This window comes from Callithrix jacchus, chromosome 12, assembly GCF_049354715.1.
Source record: "Callithrix jacchus isolate 240 chromosome 12, calJac240_pri, whole genome shotgun sequence".
Taxonomy (NCBI): Eukaryota; Metazoa; Chordata; class Mammalia; order Primates; family Cebidae; genus Callithrix; species Callithrix jacchus.
In genome coordinates, this window is record NC_133513.1 from 80,407,988 (window position 1) to 80,435,614 (window position 27,627).

Consider the following 27,627-nt stretch of genomic DNA (forward strand, 5'->3'; position numbering starts at 1 on the left):
TTCATCTATGAAAAGTCGTGGCATTCCAGTAAAATGTGTTCATTTGTTTAGAGTTGGTAGTGATAAAACTGTCATCTCTCGGATATTCATTGAACTACATGAAGAAATTAGGGCTGTTATGAGCACATCTCAGTTATCAAGATAGTAACAACTTTTAATCCTATAAACGGTCAAGACACAAAACCTGTTTCTATCTCTCCCAATTCTGAAATGATTAACGTAGTACACAGTAAAGACAGGTCTACTAAGGCCACCTGTAAAATAGTAGTCCACCTTTTAAAATTACTTCAAAATACTTCAATACTTCAATGAAACTGAGACTTTTTTGTAGACTGTATCTGTATATACTTTATTGTACACTCATGTATCATTCATTTGGTATTGATATACCTGCAGTGTAAAGCTGTTACAGCAACAATACCATTACAGCGAACATAAAGAAAACCTGCATGTGCATACAACAGCGGGGAGTGTATTTCAATCCTGTATAAACATTAGGTTCAACAAAATGAATACTCAAATATGTATATATATGATGATAGCGCTGTATGCAAGTAAGAAACATCCCAAAACACTGTAAGCTAGAGTTATTTGTTAGGCAAATATGGCATCAGGTCGCTTCATTTTTAGTTCTCCATTTCAGAGTGGAGAACTCTGAAATCGTACTATCTATGAGCAATTTATTAACATGTATAGCATTCATAACATAGCATTCACTGTAGTATTTCTCTCCTAATTCATTGCAGTATTTCACAAAGGGTTTCTCAAACTCAAAAGTCCCAGTTTCGCAGACATAAAGGCCCTACGAATACAGCCTATGACAATGAAGGCCTGCCAATCTTCCACAAAGAGGGCAGGTTATTATTATCATATCTTCCGTGAAAGCGCGCCCAGCCCTGAAGAACCACCTCCGACTTTGCACAAGGTGGTGGCGGCGCCTGTGCGACAATCAGACCTGGTTCATTCCAGCCGCCTTCGTCTAGGTTCGCCTCGTTCTGAAGTCTTCCGGGACGACCCAAAACCCCCACAGTGACCAGGATGCCTACAAAGATTCCCTCGGGAATGGCTCGAGTCTTGAGGAAGAGCTAAGCAGACCCTAAGGGCCGAGGCCGGGCCGGACTCCAAGGCGAGGCCCAGGACGCCCTTGGAGGTTAATCCGCTCGATACTAAGGGCTGCGGGGCGCTGGGGGGCGGCACTGAGGTGGGGCGTGGGAGAAAGCCGGGGTGACCTTTCTTCCGGGGGCTTCCAGGTCTGAGCCGATCCTTAAAGGACTTCAGCAGGATACGACACCCATCCCACGAGGCCCCGCGGGAACCCGCTACTCACCCACGAGCAGAAACAGCCGGAGCAAGTGCCCTGAGCCGGCCTCGCACAGGAAGGAAATGCAGCCTAGGAGAGAACGCTTCCGGTAGGAGCCGCGGCCCACCCCCTCGCACGGAGCATGCGCGACCCGCGGCCGCCCGCGAAGCGGGGACGTGCTCCCAGGCTTAGAAAGGGTCCAGAGGGTTTGAGCCAGAGTGTATTCGCGCATCCGGCGGTTGCTTAACCTGCCACCTGCTGGACGGCGACTTTCTGCGAAGCCAGCGTGTCTGCGAGCAGCATTCGCTAAGGCTCTGAGTTTAACAGAGACTCGGCCGGGCGCGGTGGCTCAAGCCTGTAATCCCAGCACTTTGGGAGGCCGAGGCAGGTGGATCACGAGGTCAAGAGATGGAGACCATCCTGGTCAACATGGTGAAACCCCGTCTCTACTAAAAATACAAAAAATTAGCTGGGCACGGGTGGCGCGTGCCTGTAATCCCAGCTACTCAGGAGGCTGAGGCAGGAGAATTGCCTGAACCCAGGAGGCGGAGGTTGCGGTGAGCCGAGATCGCGCCATTGCACTCCAGCCTGGGTAACGAGTGAAACTCCGTCTCAAAAACAAAACAAAACAAAACAAACAAACAAAAAAAACCCAGAGACTCAATTTGGGAAGGCGCTTATCACAAAAAGTCCCTGCCCTTCTCGCGGGCTCCGGACACAACCCTGACAAATCGAGCAGCCTTCTTGAGAGTGCAGGAATGCTCCATGTACCCTGCAAAGAAAATCTCTTTTTCTCACCACTCTGTGCAAACCCTTACTCTGTGGCTCTGTGTCTGTACTGTAGCCGAAACACAGAAGCTCATGGCCACCCTCACCCCTCACCCCAACCCCTAACCACCCCCATCTCCCTTTCAGTTCTAGGGTGAGCTCACACTCCTCCCGCATATCTGGTAAGAACCTGGGGGTGGCGCCTGACAATCCTTGCGGGAAAATATTTAGAAGCCCACGCCGGCGCTGGGTAGTTGGGACGTTAATAGGGCATCTGGTAACAGGTTTTGCATTTTGGTGATTTTTTCTTTTACAAACCCTTTCCCTTTCCAGAACGAGTGACGTGACACAAGAGGTCCCAAGGGAGCAAACCTGAAAGCCAGCGCCTCTTGGTTACACAGCCTGCCAGGGAGCCAGATGACATTAGACACTCAGGAGATATAAGAAGCATCACTTCCTTCAGATAGAGTCGGTGAGACTGTGATGTAATTAGAGTTCTCCATGTGTTCCTCAGGAAGGCAGTTTGTGCCTTTCTACTTGAAGCATTATGTTTGATGGCTAAAAAATTCTGCAGCTTGGCCAACACAGTGGCTCACGCCTGTAAATCCCAACACTTTGGGAGGCTGAGGCAGGAGGATTACTTGAGGTCAGGAATTCGAGACCAGCCTGGACAACGTAATGAGAGTTCGTCTCTACAAAAAAAAAAAAAAAAAAAAAACCCAAAAAACTAAAAATTAGCTGAATTTGGTAGCACGTATCTGTAGTCCCAGCTACTTGGAAGGCTGAGGTGGGAGAATCGCTTGAGCCCAGGAGATCAGGGCTGCAGTGAACAGTGATCAAGCCACTCCACTCCAGCTTGGGCAACAGAGGAAGCTCCTGTCTCAATAATAATAATTTTGATTGCTGATTGTTAACGAATGTTACTAGTTATAAACTTGTAATACTGTGGTGAAGATAATACCTAGTGAATGTCTAATAGAGGTGGGGCAATATGCTCCTATTTGCTTTGCATGCATAATCTAAATTTCTCCCCCAAAATCCTCTAAAATAGCCATTATTTTCTCCGTTTTTACAAATGAGCAAATTTTAAAGCTTAAAGCTTAGAGAAAGTTTTGTAAGTTCATACACTTAGGAAATAAATGGCAACAATTGCATTGGAACATAGATCTGTCTAATTCAAACCTTGTACTTTACATTTTCTCTTAGTTTAATGCCAGCTAAACTTTAAAATCTAGTTGAAGGTAATACCATGAAATGCCAAAATCACAAGGCTTTAAAGGATGGGATGATGGGGATGCATGAATGTTGAAAAACTATGATTGAGTTCACGGACAGGAATCAGAATGGAATTTAATACTTTAAGTAATTCATGTTTTACATCTATGCCTTTTTAGTCTTTAAGGCTTTATATGTGTGCATGCCTACATTCCTAATTTTTTAAGAAATTGATGCGAAGCTAGGTTGGGGATTACTAGACTAATTATTTAGACAGATAAACCTTTGAGAAGAACAGGAAGATTATGAGACCAGGACAATGTTCATTAAAAATAACAACAACAACCAAAAAAAAAACCAAAAAACAAAACAAAGGCTATCAGTGCTCAGCAGTCTTTCAAGGGACTTTCCACTGGGTCCCTGGATGATCCCAAGCTGAATAATTGCTTGGAAGACTCATGGGCAGATGGTTTGACAGGGCTAAAAGGGAGGAGTCACTAAAGAAAAGAGACAGGTTTTGTGCCCCAATAGGGTAATTATGCCCACTGGTAAGGAAAATGACCTGAGACATTAAAGAGGGTAATTGATTTTCATTCATTTGCTGAGTGAAATTTGTTCAACTAAGAGCCTCATCTGCCCTCCTCTAAGGACCAGGGTGACCAGCCTACCCAGTTTCAGTTTGCATGAGATTAAAAGGTTTGCTGGTATATAAGACTGCCTGAGAAAGTCTCAGACAAATCATGAGTCACTCTACTAAAGACATCCTAAATGAATCCTGCAATGAAATGGAGTTCCCAATATGGTTGCATCTAGTCTCAATTCATCTGCCTAATACCTGAGGGATGATTGCAAAGGAAAGGAAACAGTTGAATAAAGTCATCAAGGCTGACCATAAAGAGCCTACAAGCTCGAAAAGTGCTACACTTCATTCCCTTTCCAGTGGTTCAGCTATAAACCAAATGCCTACACCTATATGTTTTGGACCTAACATTTTCATTTAGCAAACCCTTAAGAAATCTTTCATGTCTGGGCCTAAGCCATCAAAGTAACTGCCTATCCACATCCCAGGCATCTTCATTTTCAGCAATCACCAAATCAATGAGGTTCTTCCAGAATAGAGCAGAGCGAACATATGCTTTTCATTCCAGGATAGCTTTATATAATCTCTGGCAACACAAAATACCATATTTGGCCCACAGTAGGGGCTCAATAAATAATTCATTATATATAATATTAATCAGAAAATTAGAGCAGATTGTAGACTTTCTAGGCCTTTGCCCTTTGTTAGAATGAAGATGGTAAAAATAATTATTACTTTGTTGTAGAAAGTTTTTGAGTTTTATATGTGTTTTGTGTATCAATACCTCTTAAAATAGTTATGGCATTTCTCCCCCATGGTACTGAATTTTCCATTTTTATTATTAAATGGAACAAGGCTAGTTTGTGCTGCAACCAAGGTTAATGCACTAAATACCTGATAGGAGGAGAGGATTCCTTAGATTAGGTGTTCTCCGCTGGGTGTGGTGGCTCACACCTGTAGTCCTAGCACTGTGGGAGGTTGAGGTGGGTGGATCACCTGAGGTCAGAAGTTCAAATCCAGCCTGACCAACAGGGTTAAATTTGTCTCTACTAAAAATAATATAAAACTTAGCCAGGCATGGTGGCAGGAGCCTATAATCCCAGCTACTCAGAAGGCTGAGGCAGGAGAATTGCTTGATTCTGAGAGGCGGAGGTTGTGGTGAGTCGAGATCGCACCACTACACTCCACCCTGGGTGACAGAGTAAGACTCCATCTCAAAAGAAAAAAAAAAAAAAAAGATGAGATGTTCTCAAATTTCATTGTATGTAGATTAACTTGGACAACTTGGCAAAATGGAGATTCTTGGCTCCCACTCTTCAGAGACTCCCATTCAACTGCTCTAGGTTTTGGCCTAGAAATCTGTATTTTAAAATAAGCATTTGGGCTCTCTGCCATGTGAGAATGCAAGAAGGTGTCTGTCTGAAAGCCAGGAAGGGTACCAGACACAACATATGCCAGGATATTGGACTTCCCAGGGTCCAGAACTGGGAGAAATAAATTTGTATTATTTAAGTCTATCAATAAATCAGTAAACAAACATCTGAGCTGATGTTTGGGATATAGGTAGGTTTGGACCACATTTTGAGAAACTCTGCCCTAGTGAATGAAGACTGTAGATGTATTTTTGCAAAAATCTCTACCACCTCAGCCTAAAAGGCCTGTCTGGTCATCTAAACCATTAGCCCAACTGGACTACATCAAGAAATCAAGGCAAGGAAGCCTCACGATGAGATTCAGGATAGAACCCTTTGAAAGGAAAAACCTTTCAAATTGTGCCAGTATAAGTCACTTGGTAACCTTGGTTCTTTAAAAATATCATAAAAGGATAATTTCAATTATTATTTTTTAATTTTTAAAATCATGTCTTCTGAATCATATGAACTGTTATGTTGATAAGGTAAATTAAGTAGAATGGGTGGAGAAAGAAAAGTAAAGCAAGAATATGAAGATGAAGCTATACCTGAAGCAGTACTTGAAGCCCCACTAGAAAGAATATTATAGAACACAATGGAGTTCTATTCAGCCATTTAAAAAATGAGATTCTGTCATTTGCAACAACAGGGACAGAACTGTAGAACATTATATTAAGTGAAATAATCCAAGCACAGAAAAACAAACTTTGCATATTCTCATTTGTGGGAGCTAAAAATTAAAACAGTTGTACTCATGGAAATAGAAAGTAGAATGATGGTTACCAGAGGCTGGGAAGAATAGTGGTGGGGGATAGGAGGGAAGGGAGAATGGTAATGGGTACAAAATAGAGTCAGATAGAGTAAATGAGATATCTAGTACTTGATAACACAACAGGGTGACTACAGTCTAGAATAATTTATTGTGAAGTTTTAAATAACTAAAAGTGTAACTGTAATGTTTATAACACAAAGAAATGACAAATGCTTGAGGTAATGGATACCTCATTTACCCTGATGTAATTATTACACATTGTATGCCTGTATCAACATACATCATGTACCCTATAACTATATACACCTACTATGTACCCATAAACTTACAAAAACGAAAAAAAACTAAAATAAAAAATAAAAATAAGAAATAATAAGAAGCAAGGAAAAAATAATGGAAATTTAAAATTTCAAAAGATTAGAAGTGGAAAGATAAATTGATAGCTCCATTCTGTAAAAGAAAAGAAAAAAACAATGGCAAAGTTCAAAGAACATATTGTTGTAAATCTACTTTCCATGTTTTTATGTTTTTAAACTTTACACATAATTTTAAAGGAGTCTACATAAAAAACGTTATATATAATTTTCTTGTGTTATCAGGATAGTACTAATCCACAATCTGCATTTCTACATAACCTTTTTCTCAAGCAGTATTGCCAAGTGTACTTTTTTAAAACTTCTACCAAAAAATGTTTTCTAGGACTTGGAAATTTACTTACAATCTACAATATTTTATTTAACTTTAGTACAGTACTGTTTAAATGATACTATCTGTGAAAAGTCAGGATTGAGCAAAGCCAGAATTGCTTCAGATGTCTAACCTTACTATATAGCCTCATTAGCAGAAGTTTTAAGGTGTGAATGCAAGAGGGATCTCCCTACAATTAAATTGGGACCTTCATAGTGCTCCTGCCTATGGTTTCTTAAATGGGGAGGTGGTGGGAAAGATTGGCTAAGAATAACAAAGATATAAATGCATTAGTTAAAATAGAAGAAATAGTAGTGGAAATGTTAATTCTTCATTCCTGTAACAACAGATTGATAGATGAGGCATAAAACAAGACCAGATGCTGTGGTTTTCAGGATGCACTTGGCTTCCCATCCTATATAACCCAGAGCAATTTTTGCTCTAAGTAGGTCACTTGCCTGCTCTCATTTACCTGATTTTAGGAAGATGCCCTTGAAAGTGTTTAGAAAATAATAGGTACTGGTACTTAATATTTTAAAAATTAAGATTGCATAAAACCTTCCTCCTCCCACCCATTTTCCTAAAAGCCAGAATAACTGATAACCTTGAAGCATATGTGAAATTAAAATGAACAAGAATAATTGTAAATCTTTTATCTTCTAAGCACAAGTACACTAAACTCCTTGTCCATTTGGTTGGTTCCTATAATTCACTTTGCTTAGCATTGGCATAGTACTCAGCTCACAGAATTATAGTTGAAGTCTTTATTCTGCTATATTAGCATCTTGAAAAACAAGGATGCATAGGACATAGGAAAGGCTTAACAAGATTTTAACCTAACTAGAGAGAAAAGAGGATGCCTACGACATAAGAGAGGTATAGATTTAACCTGACTAAAGAGGGAAAAAAAAGGGAGGGGGGAGGAAAGACAAGTGGTCCAAACGTATGACATATAATTAGTGATCATAATTATATGATTACCCTATCCTGATGTGTCCATTAGAAACTAGTCCAGTCAGGGGGAGTCTTGGTATCTATAGTGTTTAAGAACATGGACTATACAGACCTGGGTTTGAATTTAAGATCTGCTGTTTGCTACCTCTGTTACTTTGGACAACTTATTTATGCTCTCAAGCCTCCATTTTCTTATATTTAATGTGGGAACAATAGCAGTACACATGCCATGGACTTGCATTAAGAATTAAATGAGGCCGGGTGCGGTGGCTCACGCCTGTAATCCCAGCACTTTGGGAGGCTGAAGCGGGTGGATCACGAGGTCAAGAGATGGAGACCATCCTGGTCAACATGGTGAAACCCCATCTCTACTAAAAATACAAAAAATTAGCTGGGCATGGTGGCGCGTGCCTGTAATCCCAGCTACTCAGGAGGCTGAGGCAGGAGAATTGCCTGAACCCAGGAGGCGGAGGTTGCGGTGAGCCGAGATCGCGCCATTGCACTCCAGCCTGGGTAACAAAAGCGAAACTCCGTCTCAAAAAAAAAAAGAATTAAATGAGACAATACATGTAAAGTGCTAAACTCAATGCCTGGTACTTAACAAGTGCTCAGGAAACATGCTGGTATAATACCCCAGAAGACATTTTCATTATATGGTGAGGTGATATTCTCTCATTTCCTTGATCCTGTAAGGACAATGATCCTTTCATATGTCCTCTGTGTTTGCATGAGGACTTTACCTCTCCAGTTTTCAACCATGGCATCTTGTCTGAAATGTTTATCTACTCTGACTTGTGAAGAGGCTGTACCTCTCTGTCTCGCTGACCTCTTGGTTCTCACATTCCCATTCTTAATACACTCCTCCAGCTGAGTCTTACTGATCAGTAGTCAATATAACATTTATGATAGTTATATAAAACCCATGAGATTTCATCCTTATGACCCAAAGATAATTAACTTTAACATATTTATCGATCCATGAAAATAACTGTGGATATTTCTCAGGTCACTGAAGACCATCATTAATATTGGCTGTTATTCCCATCTGCCAAGTAACAACCATTTATTGACTATACAATCCTTGCTTTTATGAATTTCTGAAGATTGAAACATCTTATAAAAATGCAAGTCCTCATACAGCTGTTGATTTTTTTTTTTCAAGTTAGAGGTTTACCCTGTATTTCATTCCTTTGTTTTTTGTTTACTGTGTTTTACTTAGATTACTGAGTGGATTTTGCACAAGAAAAAGAAATGAATTTAGTAGATGAAAGTGAGATGCTGAAACAGCCTTGAGATTTGAGGAGCCAATACTTTGCATGTCTTATCTTTTCTCTGCAGATCATAACCTTCCTATTAACCTCAGGGACAACCACTGCATCAGAGCTGTTGTTCTACATATAAAATTTAATTCATTTGAGCACAACAGTTTTTTTTTTTAATTTTTAGAGACAGGGTCTCACTCTTTTGTCCAGGTTGTAGTGCTGTGACTGGATCATAGCTCACTGCAGCCTCAGACTTCGGGACTTAAGCAATCCTGCCACCGTGGCCTCCCAAAGTACTGGGATTATAGGCAAAACCACCATGCCCAGCCAAGTAGAACACTTTTTTTTTTTTTTTAATTTTACAATGGGCAATTCATAGAAATTACCCCAAAGTACTGGGATTACAGGCAGTAGCCACCATGACCAGCCAGGTACAACACATTTTAAAAAAAAATTTTACTATGGGCAATGTGTAGAAACATTCCCAAAGTTGAGGGAGCTTTACTGAGCAAAATAAATGATATATCCTCTCCAGACACTGAATGCACTTCTTCCAAAGGCCAGGGCAAAGCTGGCTGATTTTAGGTGTTTACGGATGAAATATCTACTAGGCCTTCTTTCACCTAGAGGGGCCCAGCAGTAGTTCACTGGCAAGCTGATGTTAAAAATCTCCGTTCTGACCCTTTTATTGTCATTGTTTCTGGAACCAGGAAACAGCAACAACCACCACCACCACCAAGGGGGAAGGGAAGAAAAAGCCTGTAACTTGTTTTACAGAAGTACAGGAAACAAATTAAGTATACTAAATTTGCAGTAATTAAACTTCAAAATGGTATACCTCATAGATTTTCGCAAGCCTTTCTACTTTCTAGCCTGCTGCTTATTCAGCTGAAATACCAGCACCATTCTGAAACCTTTGAATGCCCAAGTAGGCCCAGTGCCAGAGGTATGCCTCCACCCATTTCTTTATGTCTTTTGAGTTCTCAGGTTAATAAGGGATCAGAAAAAGGGAGAATAAAGGAGAGTAGACAAAAAGGCTGACTCCTCCATCATGTTTTCTTCTTCGATGGTGTTCTGTAAAAAGCTGAAAAAATGCTAATAATTCTTAGCTGGCTAAGAGCAGCTTTAGAATTCTGTCCAGATATTCTTAAACCTCTGGCTGGACTGTGTACCACCTTCCACGTTATAGTCCCTCCATTACTTTATTCTACTTATGTTACAGAAACTAGCTTTCCATAGATGGTCATTATAATGTCCTCACAGGCTAGTATCTAAGAAACCTCTTCTGTCCCCCTCTCACCCCTTCCTTGGGACTCTTGGAAATAAACAGGTAAAAGAGCTTAAATGAATGGTGTCTAAAGCCATAAAATACACTGATTATATTTTGTCTTGTTCTGATGACCAGTCATACTTCTTCAGTGAAATCAATCACCTGAACACACACTCATAGGACAAAAAGAGAAGACAACTCGGACTTTCTCTAGGGGTACCCCATTTCCTCCTCATTCTATAGGAAGATGGGGTCCATGACACTTCATTTTAATGATGATTCCCAAAATCTGTTTCTGAACCCAACACATGAAAATTATCAAGCATAGAGTGCCAGGTAGGTAAAGAAGAAATACAGTCTCTGCTAAAGTATTTTGAAGCATGCAGGATGCAGATTACGGCTGTTTTATTTAGTATTTAATATATTATTTACCCTTATTAAATATCATGATACTATTTATATAATGTCATAACGTTAAACATTATTAAATATTTAACATTAATAATTTAATAGAATTCTGTTTCAGTATTTATACCATATTTGAGAAATTCTAAATTATAACAGTACTCAATGAGGTTCCAACTCTGTGACCTGTCACATGTCAGGTAGCCTTTCGGGGTTTCCTCCTCTGAAATGAAAATACAGGCATAGGAGTAGGCAAGGACTTCATGAACAAAACACCAAAAGTATTGGCAACAAAAGCCAAAATAGACAAATGGGACCTAATCAAACTCCACAGCTTCTGCACGGCAAAAGAAGCAGTCACTAGAGTGAATCGGCAACCAAGAGAATGGGAAAAAATGTTTGCAGTTTACCCATCTGACAAAGGGCTGATATCCAGAATTTACAAAGAACTCAAACAGATTTACAGGAAAAAAACAAACAAGCCCATTCAAAAGTGGGCAAAGGATATGAACAGACACTTTACAAAAGAAGACATATATGAGGCCAACAATCATATGAAAAAATGCTCATCGTCACTGGTCATCAGAGAGATGCTAATCAAAACCACATTGAGATACCATCTCACGCCAGTTAGAATGGTGATCATTAAAAAATCTGGAGACAACAGATGCTGGAGAGGATGTGGAGAAAAAGGAACACTTTTACACTGTTGGTGGGAGTGTAAATTAGTTCAACCATTGTGGAAGACAGTGTGGCGATTCCTCAAGGCCTTAGAAATAGAAATTCCATTTGACCCAGCAATCCCATTACTGGGTATATATCCAAAGGACTATAAATCATTCTACTATAAGGACACATGCACACGAATGTTCATTGCAGCACTGTTTACAATAGCAAAGACCTGGAATCAACCCAAATGCCCATTGATGATAGACTGGATTGGAAAAATGTGGCACATATACACCATGGAATATTATGCAGCAATCAGAAATGATGAGTTTGTGTCGTTTGTAGGGACATGGATGAAGCTGGAGAACATCATTCTCAGCAAACTGACACAAGAACAGAAAATGAAACACTGCATATTCTCACTCATAGGCGGGTGATAAAAATGAGAACACATGGACACAGGGAGGGGAGTACTAAACACTGGGGTATATTGGGGGGAAAAGGGGAGGGCCAGTGGGAGGGGGAGGTGGTGAGGGATAGCCTGGGGAGAAATGCCAAATGTGGGTGAAAGGGAGAAAGGAAGCAAAACACACTGCCATGTGTGTACCTACGCAACTGTCTTGCATGTTCTGCTCATGTACCCCAAAACCTAAAATGCAATAAAAAATTAAAAAAAAAAAAAGAAAATACAGGCATACCTCATTTTATTATGTATCACTTTATTGTGCTTGCCGATATTGTAATTTTTACAAATTGAAGGTTTGTGGCAACCCTGCATCAAGCCAGTGTGTCAGTGCCATTTTTCCAACAGTATGTACTCACTTTGTGTGCTCTCTGTTTCATTTGGTAATTCCTGCAATATTTCACACTTTTAAATTATATCTGTTATGGTGATCTGTGATCACTGGGTCTTTGATGTTACTATTGTAATTGTTCTGGACACCACAGATCACAGCCATATAAGGCAGTGAAATTAATAAATGTATTCAGGCTGCTTTACCAACCAGTCATTCTCCTGTCCCTATCCATCTCTTCAGGCCTTGCTATTCCTTGAGACACAACAATATTGAAATTAGGCCAATTAATAACCTACAGTGGCCTTTAAATATTTGAAGTGAAAGGAAGAGTTTTACATCTCTCACTTTAAATCAAAAGCTAGAAATGATTAAGCTTAATGAAAAAAGGTATGTTGAAAGCTGAAATAGACCAAAAACTAGGCCTCTTGAGTCAGACAGTTAGCCAAGTGGTGAATGCAAAGGAAAGGTAGTCTTTGATTATTTGTTTGTTGTTTTTAAGAGACAGGGTCTCACTCTGTTGCCCAGGCTTGAGGGCAGTGGCATTATCATAGCTCACTGCAGCCTCAAACTCTCAGGCTCAAGCAGTCCTTCCACCTCAGCCTCCCAAGTAGCTGGGACTACAGGCTCACACCACTGAACCTGGATAATCTTTTTTTATGTATTTTTTATTTTTTTTTATTTTTTTTGAGACGGAGTTTTGCTCTTGTTACCCAGGCTGGAGTGCAATGGCGCGATCTCGGCTCACCGCAATCTCCGCCTCCTGGGTTCAGGCAATTATCCTGCCTCAGCCTCCCGAGCAGCTGGGATTACAGGCACGCACCACCATGCCCAGCTAATTTTTTGTAATTTTAGTAGAGACGGGGTTTCACCATGTTGACCAAGATGGTCTTGATCTGTTGACCTCGTGATCCACCCGCCTCGGCCTCCCAAAGTGCTGGGATTACTGGCTTGAGCCACCGCACCCGGCCGATCTTTTTTTATTTTTTATGGAGATGGGGGTCTCACTTTGTTGCCCAGGCTGGTCTCAAACTCCTGGCCTCAAGCAATCCTCCTGTATTGGCTTCCCAAATGCTGGAATTACAGGCAAAAGCAACTGTGCCTGACCTAGAAAAGTTTTTAAAGGAAATTCAAAGTGCTACTTCAGTGAATATGCACGATAAGAAAGCAAAAACAGCCTCATGGCTGACATGGAGAAAGTTTTAGATGCTCTGGGTAGAAGATCCAACCAACCACATTCCTATATCCTAATTTGGAGTAAGGCCTTCAATTCTGCGAGGGTTAAGAGAGGCAATAGAAGCTGCAGAAGAATTTGAAGCTAGCAGAGGTTAGTTCGTGAGGTTTAACAAAGGAAGCTTTCTTCATAACATGTCAGTGCAAAGTGAAGCAGCAAGTGCTAATGGAGAAGCTGCAGAAAGTTACCCCAAAGATCTAGCTAAGATCATTGATGAAGGTGGCTACACTAAACACAGATTTTCAATGTAGACAAAACAGCCTTTTATTGGAAGAAAATGCCATCTGGGATTTTTTATAGCTAGTGAGGAAAAGGCAATGCCTGGCTTTAAAGCTTCAAAAACAGGCTGACTCTCTTGTTAGGAGCTAATACAACTGGTGTCTTTAAGTTGAAACCAGTGCTCATTAGTTATTCTGAGAATCCTAGGGCCCTAAGAGTTAATGCTATGTCTACTCTGCCTGTGCTTTATAAATGGACCAACAAAGCTGGGGTGATAGCCCATCTGTTTTCAGCATGGTTTGCTGAATATATATATATATATATATATATATATATATATATATATAGTTTGCTTGTTTATTTTTATTTTATTGCTGAATTTTTTTTGTTTATTTGTTTGTTTGTTTTGAGACAGAGTCTTGCTCTGTCACCAGGCTGGAGTGCAGTGGCACAATCTAGGCTCACTGCAACCTCCAACTCCCTAGTTCAAGCGATTCTCCTGTCTCAGCCTCCTGAGTAGTTGGGATTACAGGCATGTGCCACCATGCCAAGCAGATTTTTGTATTTTTAGTAGAGACAGGGTTTCACCATGTTGGCCAGGATGGTCTTTATCTCCTGACCTTGTGATCTGCCTACCTTGGCTTTCCAAAGTGCTGGGATTATAGGCCTGAACCACTGTACCCAGCCAGTAGGTCTCAATAGTGATATTTTAAATTCACTATTTTAAATTCACTATTGAGACCTACTGTTAAGAAAAAAAATGATTCATTTCAAAATGTTACTGCTCATTGACAATGCACCTTGTCACTCAAGAGCTCTGATGGAGATGTACAGCAGAACGTTGTTTACATGCCTACTAACACATCATCTATTCTGCAGTCCATGGATTAAACAGTAATTTTAACTTTGAAATCTTATTATTTGAGAAAGATATTTTATAATGCTATAGTTACCATAGATAGTGATTCTGCTGATGGGGAATCTGGGGAAAGTAAACTGAGAACCTTCTGGAAAGGATTCACCATTCTAAATGCCACTGAGAACATTCATAATTTATGGGAGGTCAAAATATTAATATTAACAAGTGTTTGGAAGAAGTTGGTTCCAACCCTCCTACATGATTTCTAGGAGTTCAAGACTGGTGGAGAAGTCACTGCAGATGTGATATAAATAGCAAGATAACTAAAATTAGAAGTGGATCCTGAAGATGTGACTGAATTGCTGCCATCTCCTGATAAATCTTGAACAGATGAGTTACTTCTTATGAATGAGCAAAGAAATTGGTTCCTTGAGATAGAATCTTCACCTGGTTAAGATACTGGGAACATTGTTGAAATAACAAAATGTTTAGAATATTACATCAACATAGTTGATAAAGCAGTGACAGTTTTTGAGAAAATTGACTGCAATCTTGAAAGAAGTTCGTTCTACTGTGGGTGAAAGGCTATCAAACAGCATCACATACTGCAGAGAAATATCTTATGAAAGAAAGGGTCAAATGTTGCCCCCACCCTCAACTCTCCACATACAATGAGTGAGGAATAACAGTAGGATACTGGGCCTAAAAACAAATCATGCCCTTCATCTATGGAAGGGTCAGCTGATCACTAAGAATGTTGCCAAGGCTTGCAGATGTGATACCAGTGAGAAAGCAAAGGCAAGCAGCATGAAATAGCAGTATAATAAGGGCCAGATCAAAAGCTGAAGTATGGATAACATCAATAAATTCTATCTTTCACAGCAATGATGATTTTTCAGAATATGAGCTCATGAACAACTGAAGGAGAAGATTCTTTTCTGCTTTATTACCAACTGTATTGCTTTATTGTCTTACAAATTCCCTATTTTCTTGAATTTGCCAATGGAGGTTTTACCTAACATGGCACCTTTTAGGAATGTAATTATCCCTACTCTCAGTTGGTGAGAGATTACGGTAACAAATTCTAAAACACTCACATAGATTCTCATGAATCATGTTATATTTTTTCCCTGTCTTATAGTGCTGAATGAATCATGTTTAACTGAGAATTAGCCAAGGGGAAAGAGTAGAGTGGTAAGGACATAGATTTATCTCTATTTGTATTTTCGTTTACTACTTTTATTAAGAAAAATAACATTTTAGCTCTTTTTTGTTACTTTTTAAATACGACTCTCTAGAAAGTAAATTCAGGAACAAGAAACTCCATACCTGTTCAGCATGATCCAATTTATTATTAATTTCATTGTCTATTAACATAGTAAGTAGTATGATGGCTTGTAACACTTCTCTCATAGAAGTAACAAACCAACCTCAAACTTAAGAATGTTAAGGCATGTGCCTCTTTTTTTTTCTTAAGAAAGACACTTGTTCCAGTGGATAGAAATGGGTAGGGAAGATCTAGATCTGTATCTAGGAAGATATAATTTCAACAAATCACACACTCTCCTGATTAAAAGGAACACTGAATGTTATTGAGTCTTCAACCAAAGGTAGTTTGGATTGTAGAAAGAATGTTTGCTGTAGAATTAGAGGTCCTGGTTTAAATCACAGCTTTACCACTTAATGACTGCATATTTTGGGCAATTTATTTAATCTCGCTGAGCCTTGGTTTTCTCACCTATAAAATAGGAATAGTGTCTGCATTATAGAGTTGGTGAGAAGATTGGATATAAGCTATGTAAAGGAACCAGGACAGACACAATAAGCATTTGATAAATAACTGTGTTTGTTGTCATAATTATCCCACCAAGTGGTTATTGAACTTATTTAAACATTCTGGTGACACAGGGTTCACTGACTGCTCCAGTTGTCATTCCATGTTCAGAGAACCTTTCAGTGCTACTTTCTGTTTTAACTGAGCCTAAATAATTTCCCCTAGAACTTTTATCCACGATTTTTATTCTTGCCAGTGAGGCTGCACAGATGATGTAACTAAATTAAGTGTGAAACTAGAATGGAATATATGCTTCAAGAGTGGTGTGACCTGTGTAGATACTATAGATTTATCATCACAATTTAAGATCAAACTAGCTACCTTTTGCTAGTAACCACCCTTTTGATACCTATTGAATTTGTTGTTTGTAAAACCTATTCTTCTTCACTAGAGTTTGGGTCCTGCATGCTGTACCAGTCACAATTTTGAGGGAGAGACTCAAGTACAGAGCCTTATGATTTAATTTGTATCATATTTTCCAATAAATGTTAAATTCCTTATGATACAGCAAATATAATTTGGCTATTTACTCAGTTATAATGTCATACGGCATACCCATAAGTTAATGTGACTAACAAGTAGTTAAGAACCTGGTGCATTTTATTTAACCAACACTTTAGTGTTTAATATATGCCAGCTACTCTTCTAGGTGCTTTACACATATCAACTCATGTAATTCGCATAACAAATCTGTGTAGTAAGTACTATAATTATCCTCAGATAAGGGTACTGAGGCACAGAGAAGTTAAGTAACCTGTTCAAGGTTAAATAGTAAGTGCTAAAGTCAGGATTAGATCTCAGCTATCTAATTCCAGACCCTGTATTTGTACACATTATGCCTTATTCCCAAAACTTTTGTTACATCAATTGTTATGGCTTTTTTTTTTTTTTTTTTTGAGACAGGGTCTTGCCCTCTTGCCCAGGCTGGAGTACAGTTACAGTAATCACTGCAGCCTCCACCTCCCAGACTCAAGCGATCCTCCTACCTCAGCACCCCCACCCCAGGCAACATAGCAAGACCCCTGCCATCTCTACAACAAATTAAAAAAGAATTATCAGGGTATGTTGGCCCAGGCATGTAGTCCCAGCTACTTGGGAAGCCGAGGTGGGATAATCACTTGAGCCCAGGAGATTGAGGCTGCGGAGGGCCATGATTGTACCACTGTACTCTAGCCTGGGCAACGGAGTGAGATCCTATCTCAGAAAACAAACAAACAGCTACAACAAAAAACATGGCTGCAGTGGGCTGTGTTTGTGTGGGACTGTTTCTAGGTTGTTTATTCTGTTCTGCTGATCTTAAGTATCTATCCTTTCACCAATACTAGATTGTGTTGATTAATCTAGCTTTATAGTGCAGCTTAAAATCATGGAGTTTGATTCTTCAACCTTATTTTTTTTTAAACTTATTTTGACTTTTCTAATTATTTTAAATTTCTTTATTAATTTTAGAATCAGCTTGCTATATTTTAAATTTTTAAATTATAAAATTATAATTTATATAAAATTTTAAAATATAATTAAAATTAATTTAGCATCAGCTTGCTATATTTTTAAAAAATTCTTTTGTGAATTCTGTTGGGATATTTAGTGGAATTGAATTAAATTATACATTAGTTTGATGGGTTAAGTCTTGAGTTTTCTTTCTTTCCAGAGATGGAGTCTTGCTATGTTACCCGGGCTGGAGTGCAATGGCTATTCACAGGCATCATCCTGCCACTGATCAGCATGGGAATTTTGACCTGCTCTTTTCTACCTGGGCTGGTTCACTCCTCCAAGAGTACCCCACCCCTAGGAGGTCACCCTAATGATGCCAAACTTAGTGCCAACACCCAAGCAGCAGAGCAACCTACAACCCAGAATTCCTGGGCTCAAGCACTTTCCCTTCCTCGGATTCCTGAGTACCTGGTATTCTTCCAGTTCTGAACATAGTATATCTCCCCATTTATTTATAGTTAGATCTTCTTTGATTTCTTTCATTAATGTTTTGTAGTTTTCAACATACACATCCTATTCATGTTTTGTTAAATTCATACCTTATTTATTAGGTGCATATACTTGTTAATTGAGAAATAAGAAAAAAAAATGTACCTTAGTACTTCAGTATTTTTGGAGTTATCATAAGTGGTATTGTTTAAAAATACTAGTTTCCAGTTATTCATTGGTGGTATATGGATGTAAAATTTTGTGTGTGTGTTTACCTTTTGTACAGTGACCCTACTAAACTCAGTTCTAGGAGTTTTTAAAAAATCACTTCTTTGGTTTTCTATGTAAACAATCATGTCATCTGCAAATAGAGACATTTTTATTTCTTCCTTCCCTGTCTATAAGTCTGTTATCTTCTTTCCTTATTACACTGAATAAAATTCTAATATAATGTCAAATAGCAATGGTGACTGAAGACATTCTTACCTTGTTCCTGACCCTAAGGGGTAGTATTCAATCTTTCACCACATGTAATATGATATTAGATGTTGGCTTTTTGTTGTACCTGACCTTTATGAGGTTGTGGAAATCCCCTTCTACTCTCATCTACTGAGAATTTTTTTTTAAACCTGAATGAATGTTGAAGTCTGTCAAATACTTTTACTTTTTTTTTTTTTTTTTGAGATGGAGTTTCGCTCTGTCACCCAGGCTAGAGTGCAATGGCTCGATCTTGGCTCATTGCAACTTCCACCTCCCAGGTACAAGCTATTCTCCTTCTTCACCTACCCAAGCAGCTGGGTCTACAGCCATGTGCCACCACGCCTGGCTAGTTTTGGTATTTTTAGTAGAGACAGGGTTTCACCATGTTGTCCAGGCTGTTCTCAAACTCCTGACCTGAGGTATCTACCCACTTTAGTCTCCTAAAGTGCTGGGATTACAGGTGTGAGCCACTAAGCCCAGCCTGTTATACTTTTTCTGCATCAAGTGACATGATTATGTAGCTTTTCCTTTCTATTCTAGTAATATGGTGGATTACATTGACTGATCTTTTGAATATTGATCTTTGCATTTTCAAGATAAATCTCATTTTGGCATGGTGTATCTTTTTTATATACTGCTGGATTCAATGTGTTAATATTTTGTTGAAGATTTTTGTGTCAATGTCCAAGACAGATATTGGCCTATAGTTTTTTCTTGTCCTGTCTTTGGCTTTAGTATCAGAATAATGCTGGTTTTATAAAAATAAATTGGTAAGTGTTCCCTCCTCTTCCATTTTCTGGAAAGAATTTGTGTAGAATTGGTATTAATTCATCTTTAAATGTTTGAGAGAATTTGATAGTGTAACCATCTGGGCTTGGAAAATTTTTTTGAAAGGTTTTAAACTATGAATTCAATTTCTTTATAGGTATAGGATTCTTCAGGTTATTAAATTTTTCTTATGTGAGCTTTGTTGATTTGCTTTTGAGGAATTATTCTATTTCACAAAGGTTGTCATATTTATGTGTGTTTAGTAGTTCATAGTATTTTCTTATTTTTAGAATACCATTGCATTTGTAGTGATATCTTCTCTTTCATTCCTGATATAGTTAAGTTGTGCCTTTTCTTTGTAATCTTGCAAGAGATTTGTGAATTTTATTGGTCTCAAAGAACCAGTTTTTTGTTTCATTAAGTTTTCTCTATTGATTTTCTGTTTTCAATTTCATTCATTTTTGCTTCTAGCTTTTAAAATTTTTTTCCTTCTGCTTGATTTGGATTTATTATGATTTACTTTTTAGTTTCTTAAAGATCAATGACGTGAGATCTTTCTTTTTTTTATGTTAGTATTTCATGTTATAAACACAAATTTCCCTCTAAGGATTGCTTTGGCTAAATCCCATTCCCACAAATTTTCATATGTTGTGTTTTTGTTTTCATTCAGTTCAAAATATTTCTCCCTTTTGGCTTCCTCTTTTACCAATGTCATTATACTTAGAAATATAATGTTTATGATTGGAAATTTTACTTTTATTTATTTTGAAGTTAATTCTATTATGATTAAAGAACATTTTTGTATGATTTCAATTCTTTTTTAGGCTGGATTATGTCTTGATGACTGTTCTATGCCATATACATTTAAAAGAGTATGTATTTCTGTTCTCAGTGTGAAATTTAAAAATTAATGAAAAGAAAAAAAAAGTATGTATTCTGCTATTGTTGGGTGGAGTATTTTATAAACACCTATTAGGTACAGTTGGGTTGATGGTATGGTTCAATTTTTCTATATTTTTGCTGACTTTCTGTTTTCTGCTTCTGTCCATTCCTGAGAGAGGAGTATTGATGTTTCCAAATATAATTGTGGATTTGTCTGTTTCTCTTTTCAATTCTGATATATCAGGTTATGATTCACATAGTTTATAATGCCATTCTTTATCTCCAGTAATTTTCTTTGCTCTGAAGTCTACTTTGATATTAATATAACTATTTTCACTTCCTTTTGGTTAGTGTTCCCATGGTATATATTTTTCTATTTTTAACATACTTATATAAATATATTTCGAATTGAGTTCTTTTTTTTACAACACATACATAACTCAGTCATGTTTTGGCATACATTTTACCAGTCTATTTTAGTGGGTATATTTAGATTTTTCCATTTAATGTAATAATTGATATATTCACATTTAGGCCTACCATTTTATTTAATTGTTTTCTGTTGGTTCCCTTTTATTTCCTTTTGTTTATCTGTTTTCTCTTTCCTACATTATTTTGGGGCATTTGTGTATTTTTTAAAATTCTGTATTATCTATTGTTAGTTTTTGACTATATGTCTTTGTTAAAAAAAGTTCTTAACTATTGGGATCAAAATATAAATGTTTAATTTCATACCACCTACTTAGAATCAATATTTTATCACTTCAAGGGGGATATAGAAATGTTATAGTCATTTAGATCCCATTACCTTTCCCTCTTTATGTTGTAGTTGTCTTATGTATTACGTTTACATATACAGAAAGCTCCATTAATGTTATCAGTTTTGCTTTCAAACATGAAACAAATTTTAAGGAACCTAAGAAGTGAGCTATCTATTTACCTCGATATTTACCCTTTATGTTTTTCCTTCTTTATTCCGTGTTTTTGTTTTGTTTTGTTTTTTTAGAGTCAGGGTCTTGTTCTCTCACCAACGTTGGAGAGCAGTGGTGCAATCATAGTCCACTGTAACCTCAGACTCCTGGGCTAAAAGTGATCCTCTCACCTCAGCTTCCCAAGTCGCTAAGACTACCACCATGCCTGGCTTCTCCTTTATTCCTAATGTTTAAGTTACCTTATGGTGTCATTTCCTTCTGTCTGAAGAACTTCCATTAGTAATTCGTATGCTGACAACAAAGTCTCTTTGTTTTCCTCCCCTAAGAATGTGTTTATTTCAAATTTAATCATGAAGGATATTTTTGCTAAAAATAGAATTCTGGGTTGACAGGTTTTTGTTTTTAGCCCTTTCAGTTGTTCTACTTCATTCTACCCTCCATGGTTTCTGTTGAGAAATCTGCAGACATTCAAATTGTTTCTCTCCTGTAAATAATATCTTTTTCTTTTTCTACCAGCTTTCAAGAATTTTTCTTGTTTCAGTTCTTAGCAGTTTGATTATGATGTGTTTGGGCATGAATTTCTTTGGTTACAACCTGTTTGGTATTCTCTGAGTTTCTTGAATCTGTTAGGTTTATGTTTTTTACCAAATTTGAGAAATTTTTAATTATCCTTTTAAATATTTGTTATTATATTATATCGTTTCCTCTCTTCTTCTGGATCTCCAATATCACAAATATTAGATCTTTTGGTGGTGTCCCACCATTCCCTTAGAAACAGTTTTTTTTCCCCCTAATATTTTTTTCTCTCTGTTGTTCAGATTGGACAATTTCTGTTTCCTCATCTTCAAATTCAACAACTCTTTCCTTTCTCATCTCTGTTCTGTGATTGAGCCCATACAATGAGTTATTTTTGTTACTATATTTTTTAGCTCTGAATTTCAATTTTATTGTTATTTTTTATTTTCATTTTTTTTGCATTTCTTTCAGGAACTTTTGTTCTGCTACACTTTTCTAATAACTATTTTAAAGCTATAGCCAGCTAATTCCAGCATCTATAGCATCCTGTCATTGTCCTCTCTTAATTATCTTTTCTTATGTAAGTTGAGAATTTCCTGGTTATTTTACACTGAATAATTTTGAATTGTATCCCAGACATTTAAGACATTATAAGACCCTGGGTTTCATTTAAATCTTATGGAGAATACTGATATTTTTGTTTAAGGAAGCAATAGATCTGTTTTGGTTTAAGCCAAAAGTTTCAACCAACTTTCTGTCAGTTGTAGTTTCAATGTCAATTCTGTTTTCAGAAAGAATATTTTGCTTTCCATGCTATTTGGATCTATCTTCTATGTGTACTACCAGTCAGTAGTGGTAGAGGGTGGTGGACCTATATAGTAGACTGTCCTTTAGTTCAGTCTCAAAGTCTTTTTGGTACATATGCTGTTTGTGATCAGATCCATCCTTGTGCAACTTGAAGGTGAGTCTAAGACGTTATTATCAACTTAATTACTACTTTCATGAGTTCCTCCCTCTTTATGGTTTCTAGGGCTTTCTTATTCCTGGGACTTCCTCTTTCATTCCCACAGCCAGAAACCTAATGCTTTAGTTACCCTGCTCTGGTGTGTACTTTCTGGGACTACACTATGTCCAGTGGAAGGACAGAGAGGAAAAAAGCAACTAGTGTTTTTCCCACCCTCCCAAGGCCCTCACTTCTCCACAGAAGAAGGTTCCCCTCCCTCAGAGATATTGGAGCCTGTGGCCACCTGCTGACATCGCTGTCATTACCACTGTTTGGTTGACAAGATTTCTAGGGACCTAGAGCACTAGAGAATGGAGAACAAAAGAAAAAAAAAACGGCAAATTTCTCCCACACTCTCTAAGTATTAGGAAAAACTTTGCCTGCTCTGTGAGCCAGAACTATAGGGCTTCTGCTGAGGTTCTGTCTGTCTGTGCCTATTCTGAGTTTCAGACTGCCTTATTTCTAGACGAGTTCCAATAGGGAAAAAACAAATCCAGAAGACTCACCGCTCGTTCAGTAGTACTTTAAATTCTAGTCTTTTTCCCCAATTCGCTTGCTACTTTTTATCTTCCGGTGTCCTCAAGTAGCTGTTTCATGCTAGGTTTTATAACTGTATTTAATGAAAAAGACAGGGTGGGCCAGGCACATTGGCTCATGCCTGCAATCCCAGCACTTTAGGAGGCTGAGGCAGGCAGATCACCTGAGGTCAGGAGTTCCAGAGCAGCCCGGCCAACATGGTGAAACCCAGTCTCTTCTAAAAATAGAAAACCTAGCTGGGTGTGGTGGTGCACATCTGTAGCCTCAGATTGCACCAACCTGGGTGACAGAGGGATACTCTGTCTCAAAAAAAAAAAAAATCAGGGTGGAATGTGCTTACTCCATTTTACCTAGAGCTGGAATAGAACATCGTTTTTAAATGGCTGTTATGGATTGAATGCTTTTGTCTCCTCAAAATGCACAAGTGAAGCCCTATTCCCAAATGTAATGGTATTTAGAAATGGGGCCTTTAGGAGGTAATTAGATGAGGTCATGAGAGTGGGACATCATGATGGGATTAGTGCCCTTGTAAGAGAAGATGCTGGAGAGCTCATTCTCTCTCTCTCTCTCTCTCTCTCTCTGTCTTTCTGTCTGTCTCTCTCCTTTTTGTGAGGACATAGCAAGAAGGCAGCTGTTTGCAAGCCAGAAAGAAAGGCCTCACCAGGAAATAAATTAGCTGGCACCTTCATTCGGGATTTCCCAGCCTCTCAAACTGTGAGAAAGTAGATTTCTGCTGTTTTCACCATCCAGTCTATGGTATTTTGTTTTGGCATCTTGAGCAAATGAAGGCAATTGCCAACATATTCATGAAAATTCATGGTACTACATATTGCATCATTCTTCTCAATTCATCACTACTTTTCCTTATAATTCTACCTGTATATGTTCTCTGCAAGATTTATAACAAATTATACTTAGCTGAATTACTAGACAGAAATAGAAACAACCCCCCAAAACTAGACGGGTAGCTTTAGAGGTTCAAAAATTTTGTGTCATGAAGTTATAACACTTCAAATATATATTTTTTGATATGTCTTTTTGGATTAATTTATTGCTTAATTGTTTGGTCCTCAGTCAGCTTGACTAAATTTTCTTGATGTTTCTCTGTAAATAATCTCAAGGTTAGGTGACCTAGGCCCTGTTTGGCCAATTATTTTTCTTTCTGTATGAGAAGCTTGACTCAAAGAGAACATATGGGTAGGAGCCAACAGTCCATTTCTTTCACATACATCCTGTTAAAATATAAGAAACAAGGATTTTTTTTTTTTGAGACAGAGTTTTGCTCTTGTTACCCAGGCTGGAGTGCAGTGGCACAATCTCAGCTCACCGCGACCTCCGCCTCCTGGGTTCAGGCAATTCTCCTGCCTCAGCTTCCTGAGTAGCTGGGATTACAGGCACACGCCACCGTGCCCAGCTAATTTTTTGTATTTTTAGTAGAGACGGGGTTTCACCATGTTGACCAGGATGATCTCGATCTCTTGACCTCATGATCCACCCACCTCGGCCTCCCAGAGTGCTGGGATTACAGGCGTGAGCCACTGCACCCAGCCCAGAAACAAGGATCTTATTGAATAAATATAAATGAGTAGAAGGAAGATAAAGGAATTTGCTTGTCTTCTGCAGATAGTAGTTTTAAATAAATTTGCATCTAATAATAAACAGAACATCAGTAATTCTTGACCATCAAAAGAGAAGGACAAGTGCTTATAATTGGAGTGTAACTGGACTAGAACTAGGCTACTGTCTCAAGTGGGACGAAGACTCTAGAATAGATCAGTGAGCTTTGTTCCTAAGGCAGTTTCATGTTATGCTCTATTGCTCTCCACCAGACTTCTTTCTTTCTTTTTTTCCTCCAATAATGTTTTCCTTCTCATCCATTCCCTTTTCTTTTTCTCTTCCTCACAGTTTTTATATCTGTGAACCTGGATGAATCAGTAGATTTAAAGAAGTAGTAGGATTTAAAGAAGCTGCTAATCCTTAAGGTAGTACCTTTTTTAAATCAATCAACACCTCCCATCTTTTCCTTGTATGCTGCATTCCTATTCCTGTTCCACTTCTCCATATTGTCCTTCACTTCATGGCCAGGCTTTAGCTCTGCCATTGGTGGCCAGAGACATGAATTAACTCTGTTTGAGTCACTTAGGAATAAAAAGATTATTACTGACCTCAATTCTAGAATAAAAATACTGTAGTTTTGCTCTCCCACACTATACTTTTACTAAAGTGTTACATGTTCCAGAGTTAATCAGGATACTCTGTGAAATTAAACCTCAATTATGATTTGGGTACTTCCATCATAGAGAAAATTAAAAGAGAAATATTAGAAAATGTTAATTTCAGGCTGGATGCAGTGGCTCACGCCTATAATCCCAACATTTTGGGAAGACAAGGCAGGAGGATTGCTTAAAGCCAAAGGTTTGAGACCAACCTGGGCAACATAGTGAGACCCTGTCTCTAAAAATAAAAGTAAAAAAATTAGCCAGGTGTTGTGGTGTGTGCCTGTAGTCCCAAATAATTGAAGGCTGAGGTGGGAGGTCACTTGAGCCTAGGAGGTTGAGGCTGCAGTGAGCCATGATTGCACCATTGCACTGCAGGCTAGGTGACAAAGTGAGACCCTGTCTCTGAAAAAGAAAAAAGTAAATGATAATTTCATCAGGATTTTTTTAAAAGAGAAAAGTTAGTCTCTTGAACAAAATTAGGAGTGCACATTTGAGGGAATTTTGGTTATTTCTACTGCAACTGAGGAAATCGATATATTACTACGTTACATTTGTAATTAATAAGGCCTCATAGCTCTTTTTCCCCCCTTCAGGGAACAGAATATTTCTTAAGTTTGACATTTCCTCTGTTGATGTTCCCTTTGGGAAACAAAAAATATAAATAGTGATTCAAGTCTTTCCAGATAATGTCCCGTACCAAAGTGGAGAAAGAACATACATAATGTCCCATACCAAAGCGTAGAAAGAATATAACATGACATGATAATGTAAAGTAATACATGATGATATTTTTATCTCAGGACTATATTATATCCAGCTGATACGTTTTATTCATGTGTTTGTTTATAATTGAAAAAGTACGTAGTCTTTTAGTCATTGAGCTTGTCAATAGTTAACTGAGCATCTCTCTGAGATGTAAAAAATACTGCTAGCATTATGAGAAGTACAAAGGTACAAAGATTTACCTAGTAATTTTTTTTTTTTAATCTCTAAGAAACTTCAGTGGAAGCAGGAACTGCTTCACTGACATGAAAACTAAAATGTAGGTAGGAGTTGTCAAGCTTTACACTAGAGCCTATATGAAGTTTTGATTCTAAGTGTTACTGTACCTTCTGACAACTGTGAATGAAGCTAGTTCTTGGGGAGCCTGTTCTGGTTTTCTCTTTGCACAGTTCAGCTGGGACTAGCATCCTTCTAGTTTGTTGGTGACATTCTCTGGGAAGCTAGTCTATGGGGGAGCTGACCTCTTCTGAACCTAGTCCCCACAGAGAACTTTGAACAGTTGGAATCAAGAGTTTGTGTGCATTCTTGCTCATGTCACAATGCTGGACATGTGACTTCAGAGAAGAATGTGGCAGGTCAATATGATTGGGCTGTTCTCACAATACAAAGCCTTGACCATAGAGCAATTCAGAGGCAGATGCAGCCTTCTTAGACTCTTAACCAAAACATTGGTATGACATAAAATTATAATTAATAAAAGATATACAGTTATTTTAAAAGTACTATTTTATTGGGACATCTCGAAGGACTGGGAAAATATTTATTTTCTTATCTGCTATCTTTTACGTGTTGATAGTTATTCATCGTTCACTCAGCCTTTACTGAAAGCTTATCATGTATCAAACAATATGCCAGGTGTCAGAGAGGGCAGCCAAGAGAGAATAATTGAGTTAGACAGAGTACCTGCACTCAGTAATAACAGCTAACACTTATATAGTGCTTTCTGTTTGCCAGAGTTGTCCTAAGTGATCACACACACACACACACACAGACAAACAAATACACACACCCTCACTCAATCCATATAAAAACCCACTGAGAAGCTGGGTGTGGTGGCTCATGCCTATAATCCCAGCAACTTTGAGAGGCTGAGGCAGGCAGATCACTTGAGGTCAAGAGTTTGAGACCAGCTGGCCAACATGGTGAAACCCTGTCTCTACTAAAAATACAAAACTAGCCAGGCGTGGTGACAGGTGCCTGTAATCCCAGCTACTCAGGAGGCCGAGACAAGAAAATCACTTGAACCTGGTAAGTGGATGTTGCAGTGTGCTGAGATCGTGCCATCACAGTCCAGCCTGGGCAACAGAGTGAGACTCCATCATCTCAAAAGAAAAAAAAAAATTAAAAACC

The 27,627-nt window shown here is 38.3% G+C and overlaps 1 protein-coding gene and 1 long non-coding RNA gene across 7 annotated transcripts in view; one reads left to right on the top strand and one right to left on the bottom strand.

Moving 5' to 3' along the window:
- Nucleotides 1–26,764, bottom strand: part of ATAD1 (ATPase family AAA domain containing 1) — an 87,986-nt gene extending 61,222 nt beyond the window's left edge. For 3 of the 6 annotated variants that reach the window (XM_035268406.3, XM_009009923.4, XM_078345968.1), the window contains exon 1: nucleotides 1,328–1,387. The gene's annotated coding sequence lies outside the window, so the exon portion shown is untranslated. Of the gene's footprint in view, nucleotides 1–955; nucleotides 1,388–26,603 lie in introns of those variants that run through there. The other 3 variants (XM_009009925.5, XM_078345967.1, XM_078345966.1) reach the window with 2 other exon arrangements.
- LOC118146342 (uncharacterized) lies at nucleotides 919–2,802 on the top strand. Its single transcript, XR_013524992.1, has 3 exons — nucleotides 919–1,150; nucleotides 1,251–1,409; nucleotides 2,402–2,802. It is a non-coding gene; the product is annotated as an uncharacterized LOC118146342 (long non-coding RNA).
- Nucleotides 26,765–27,627: the final 863 nt, after the last annotated feature.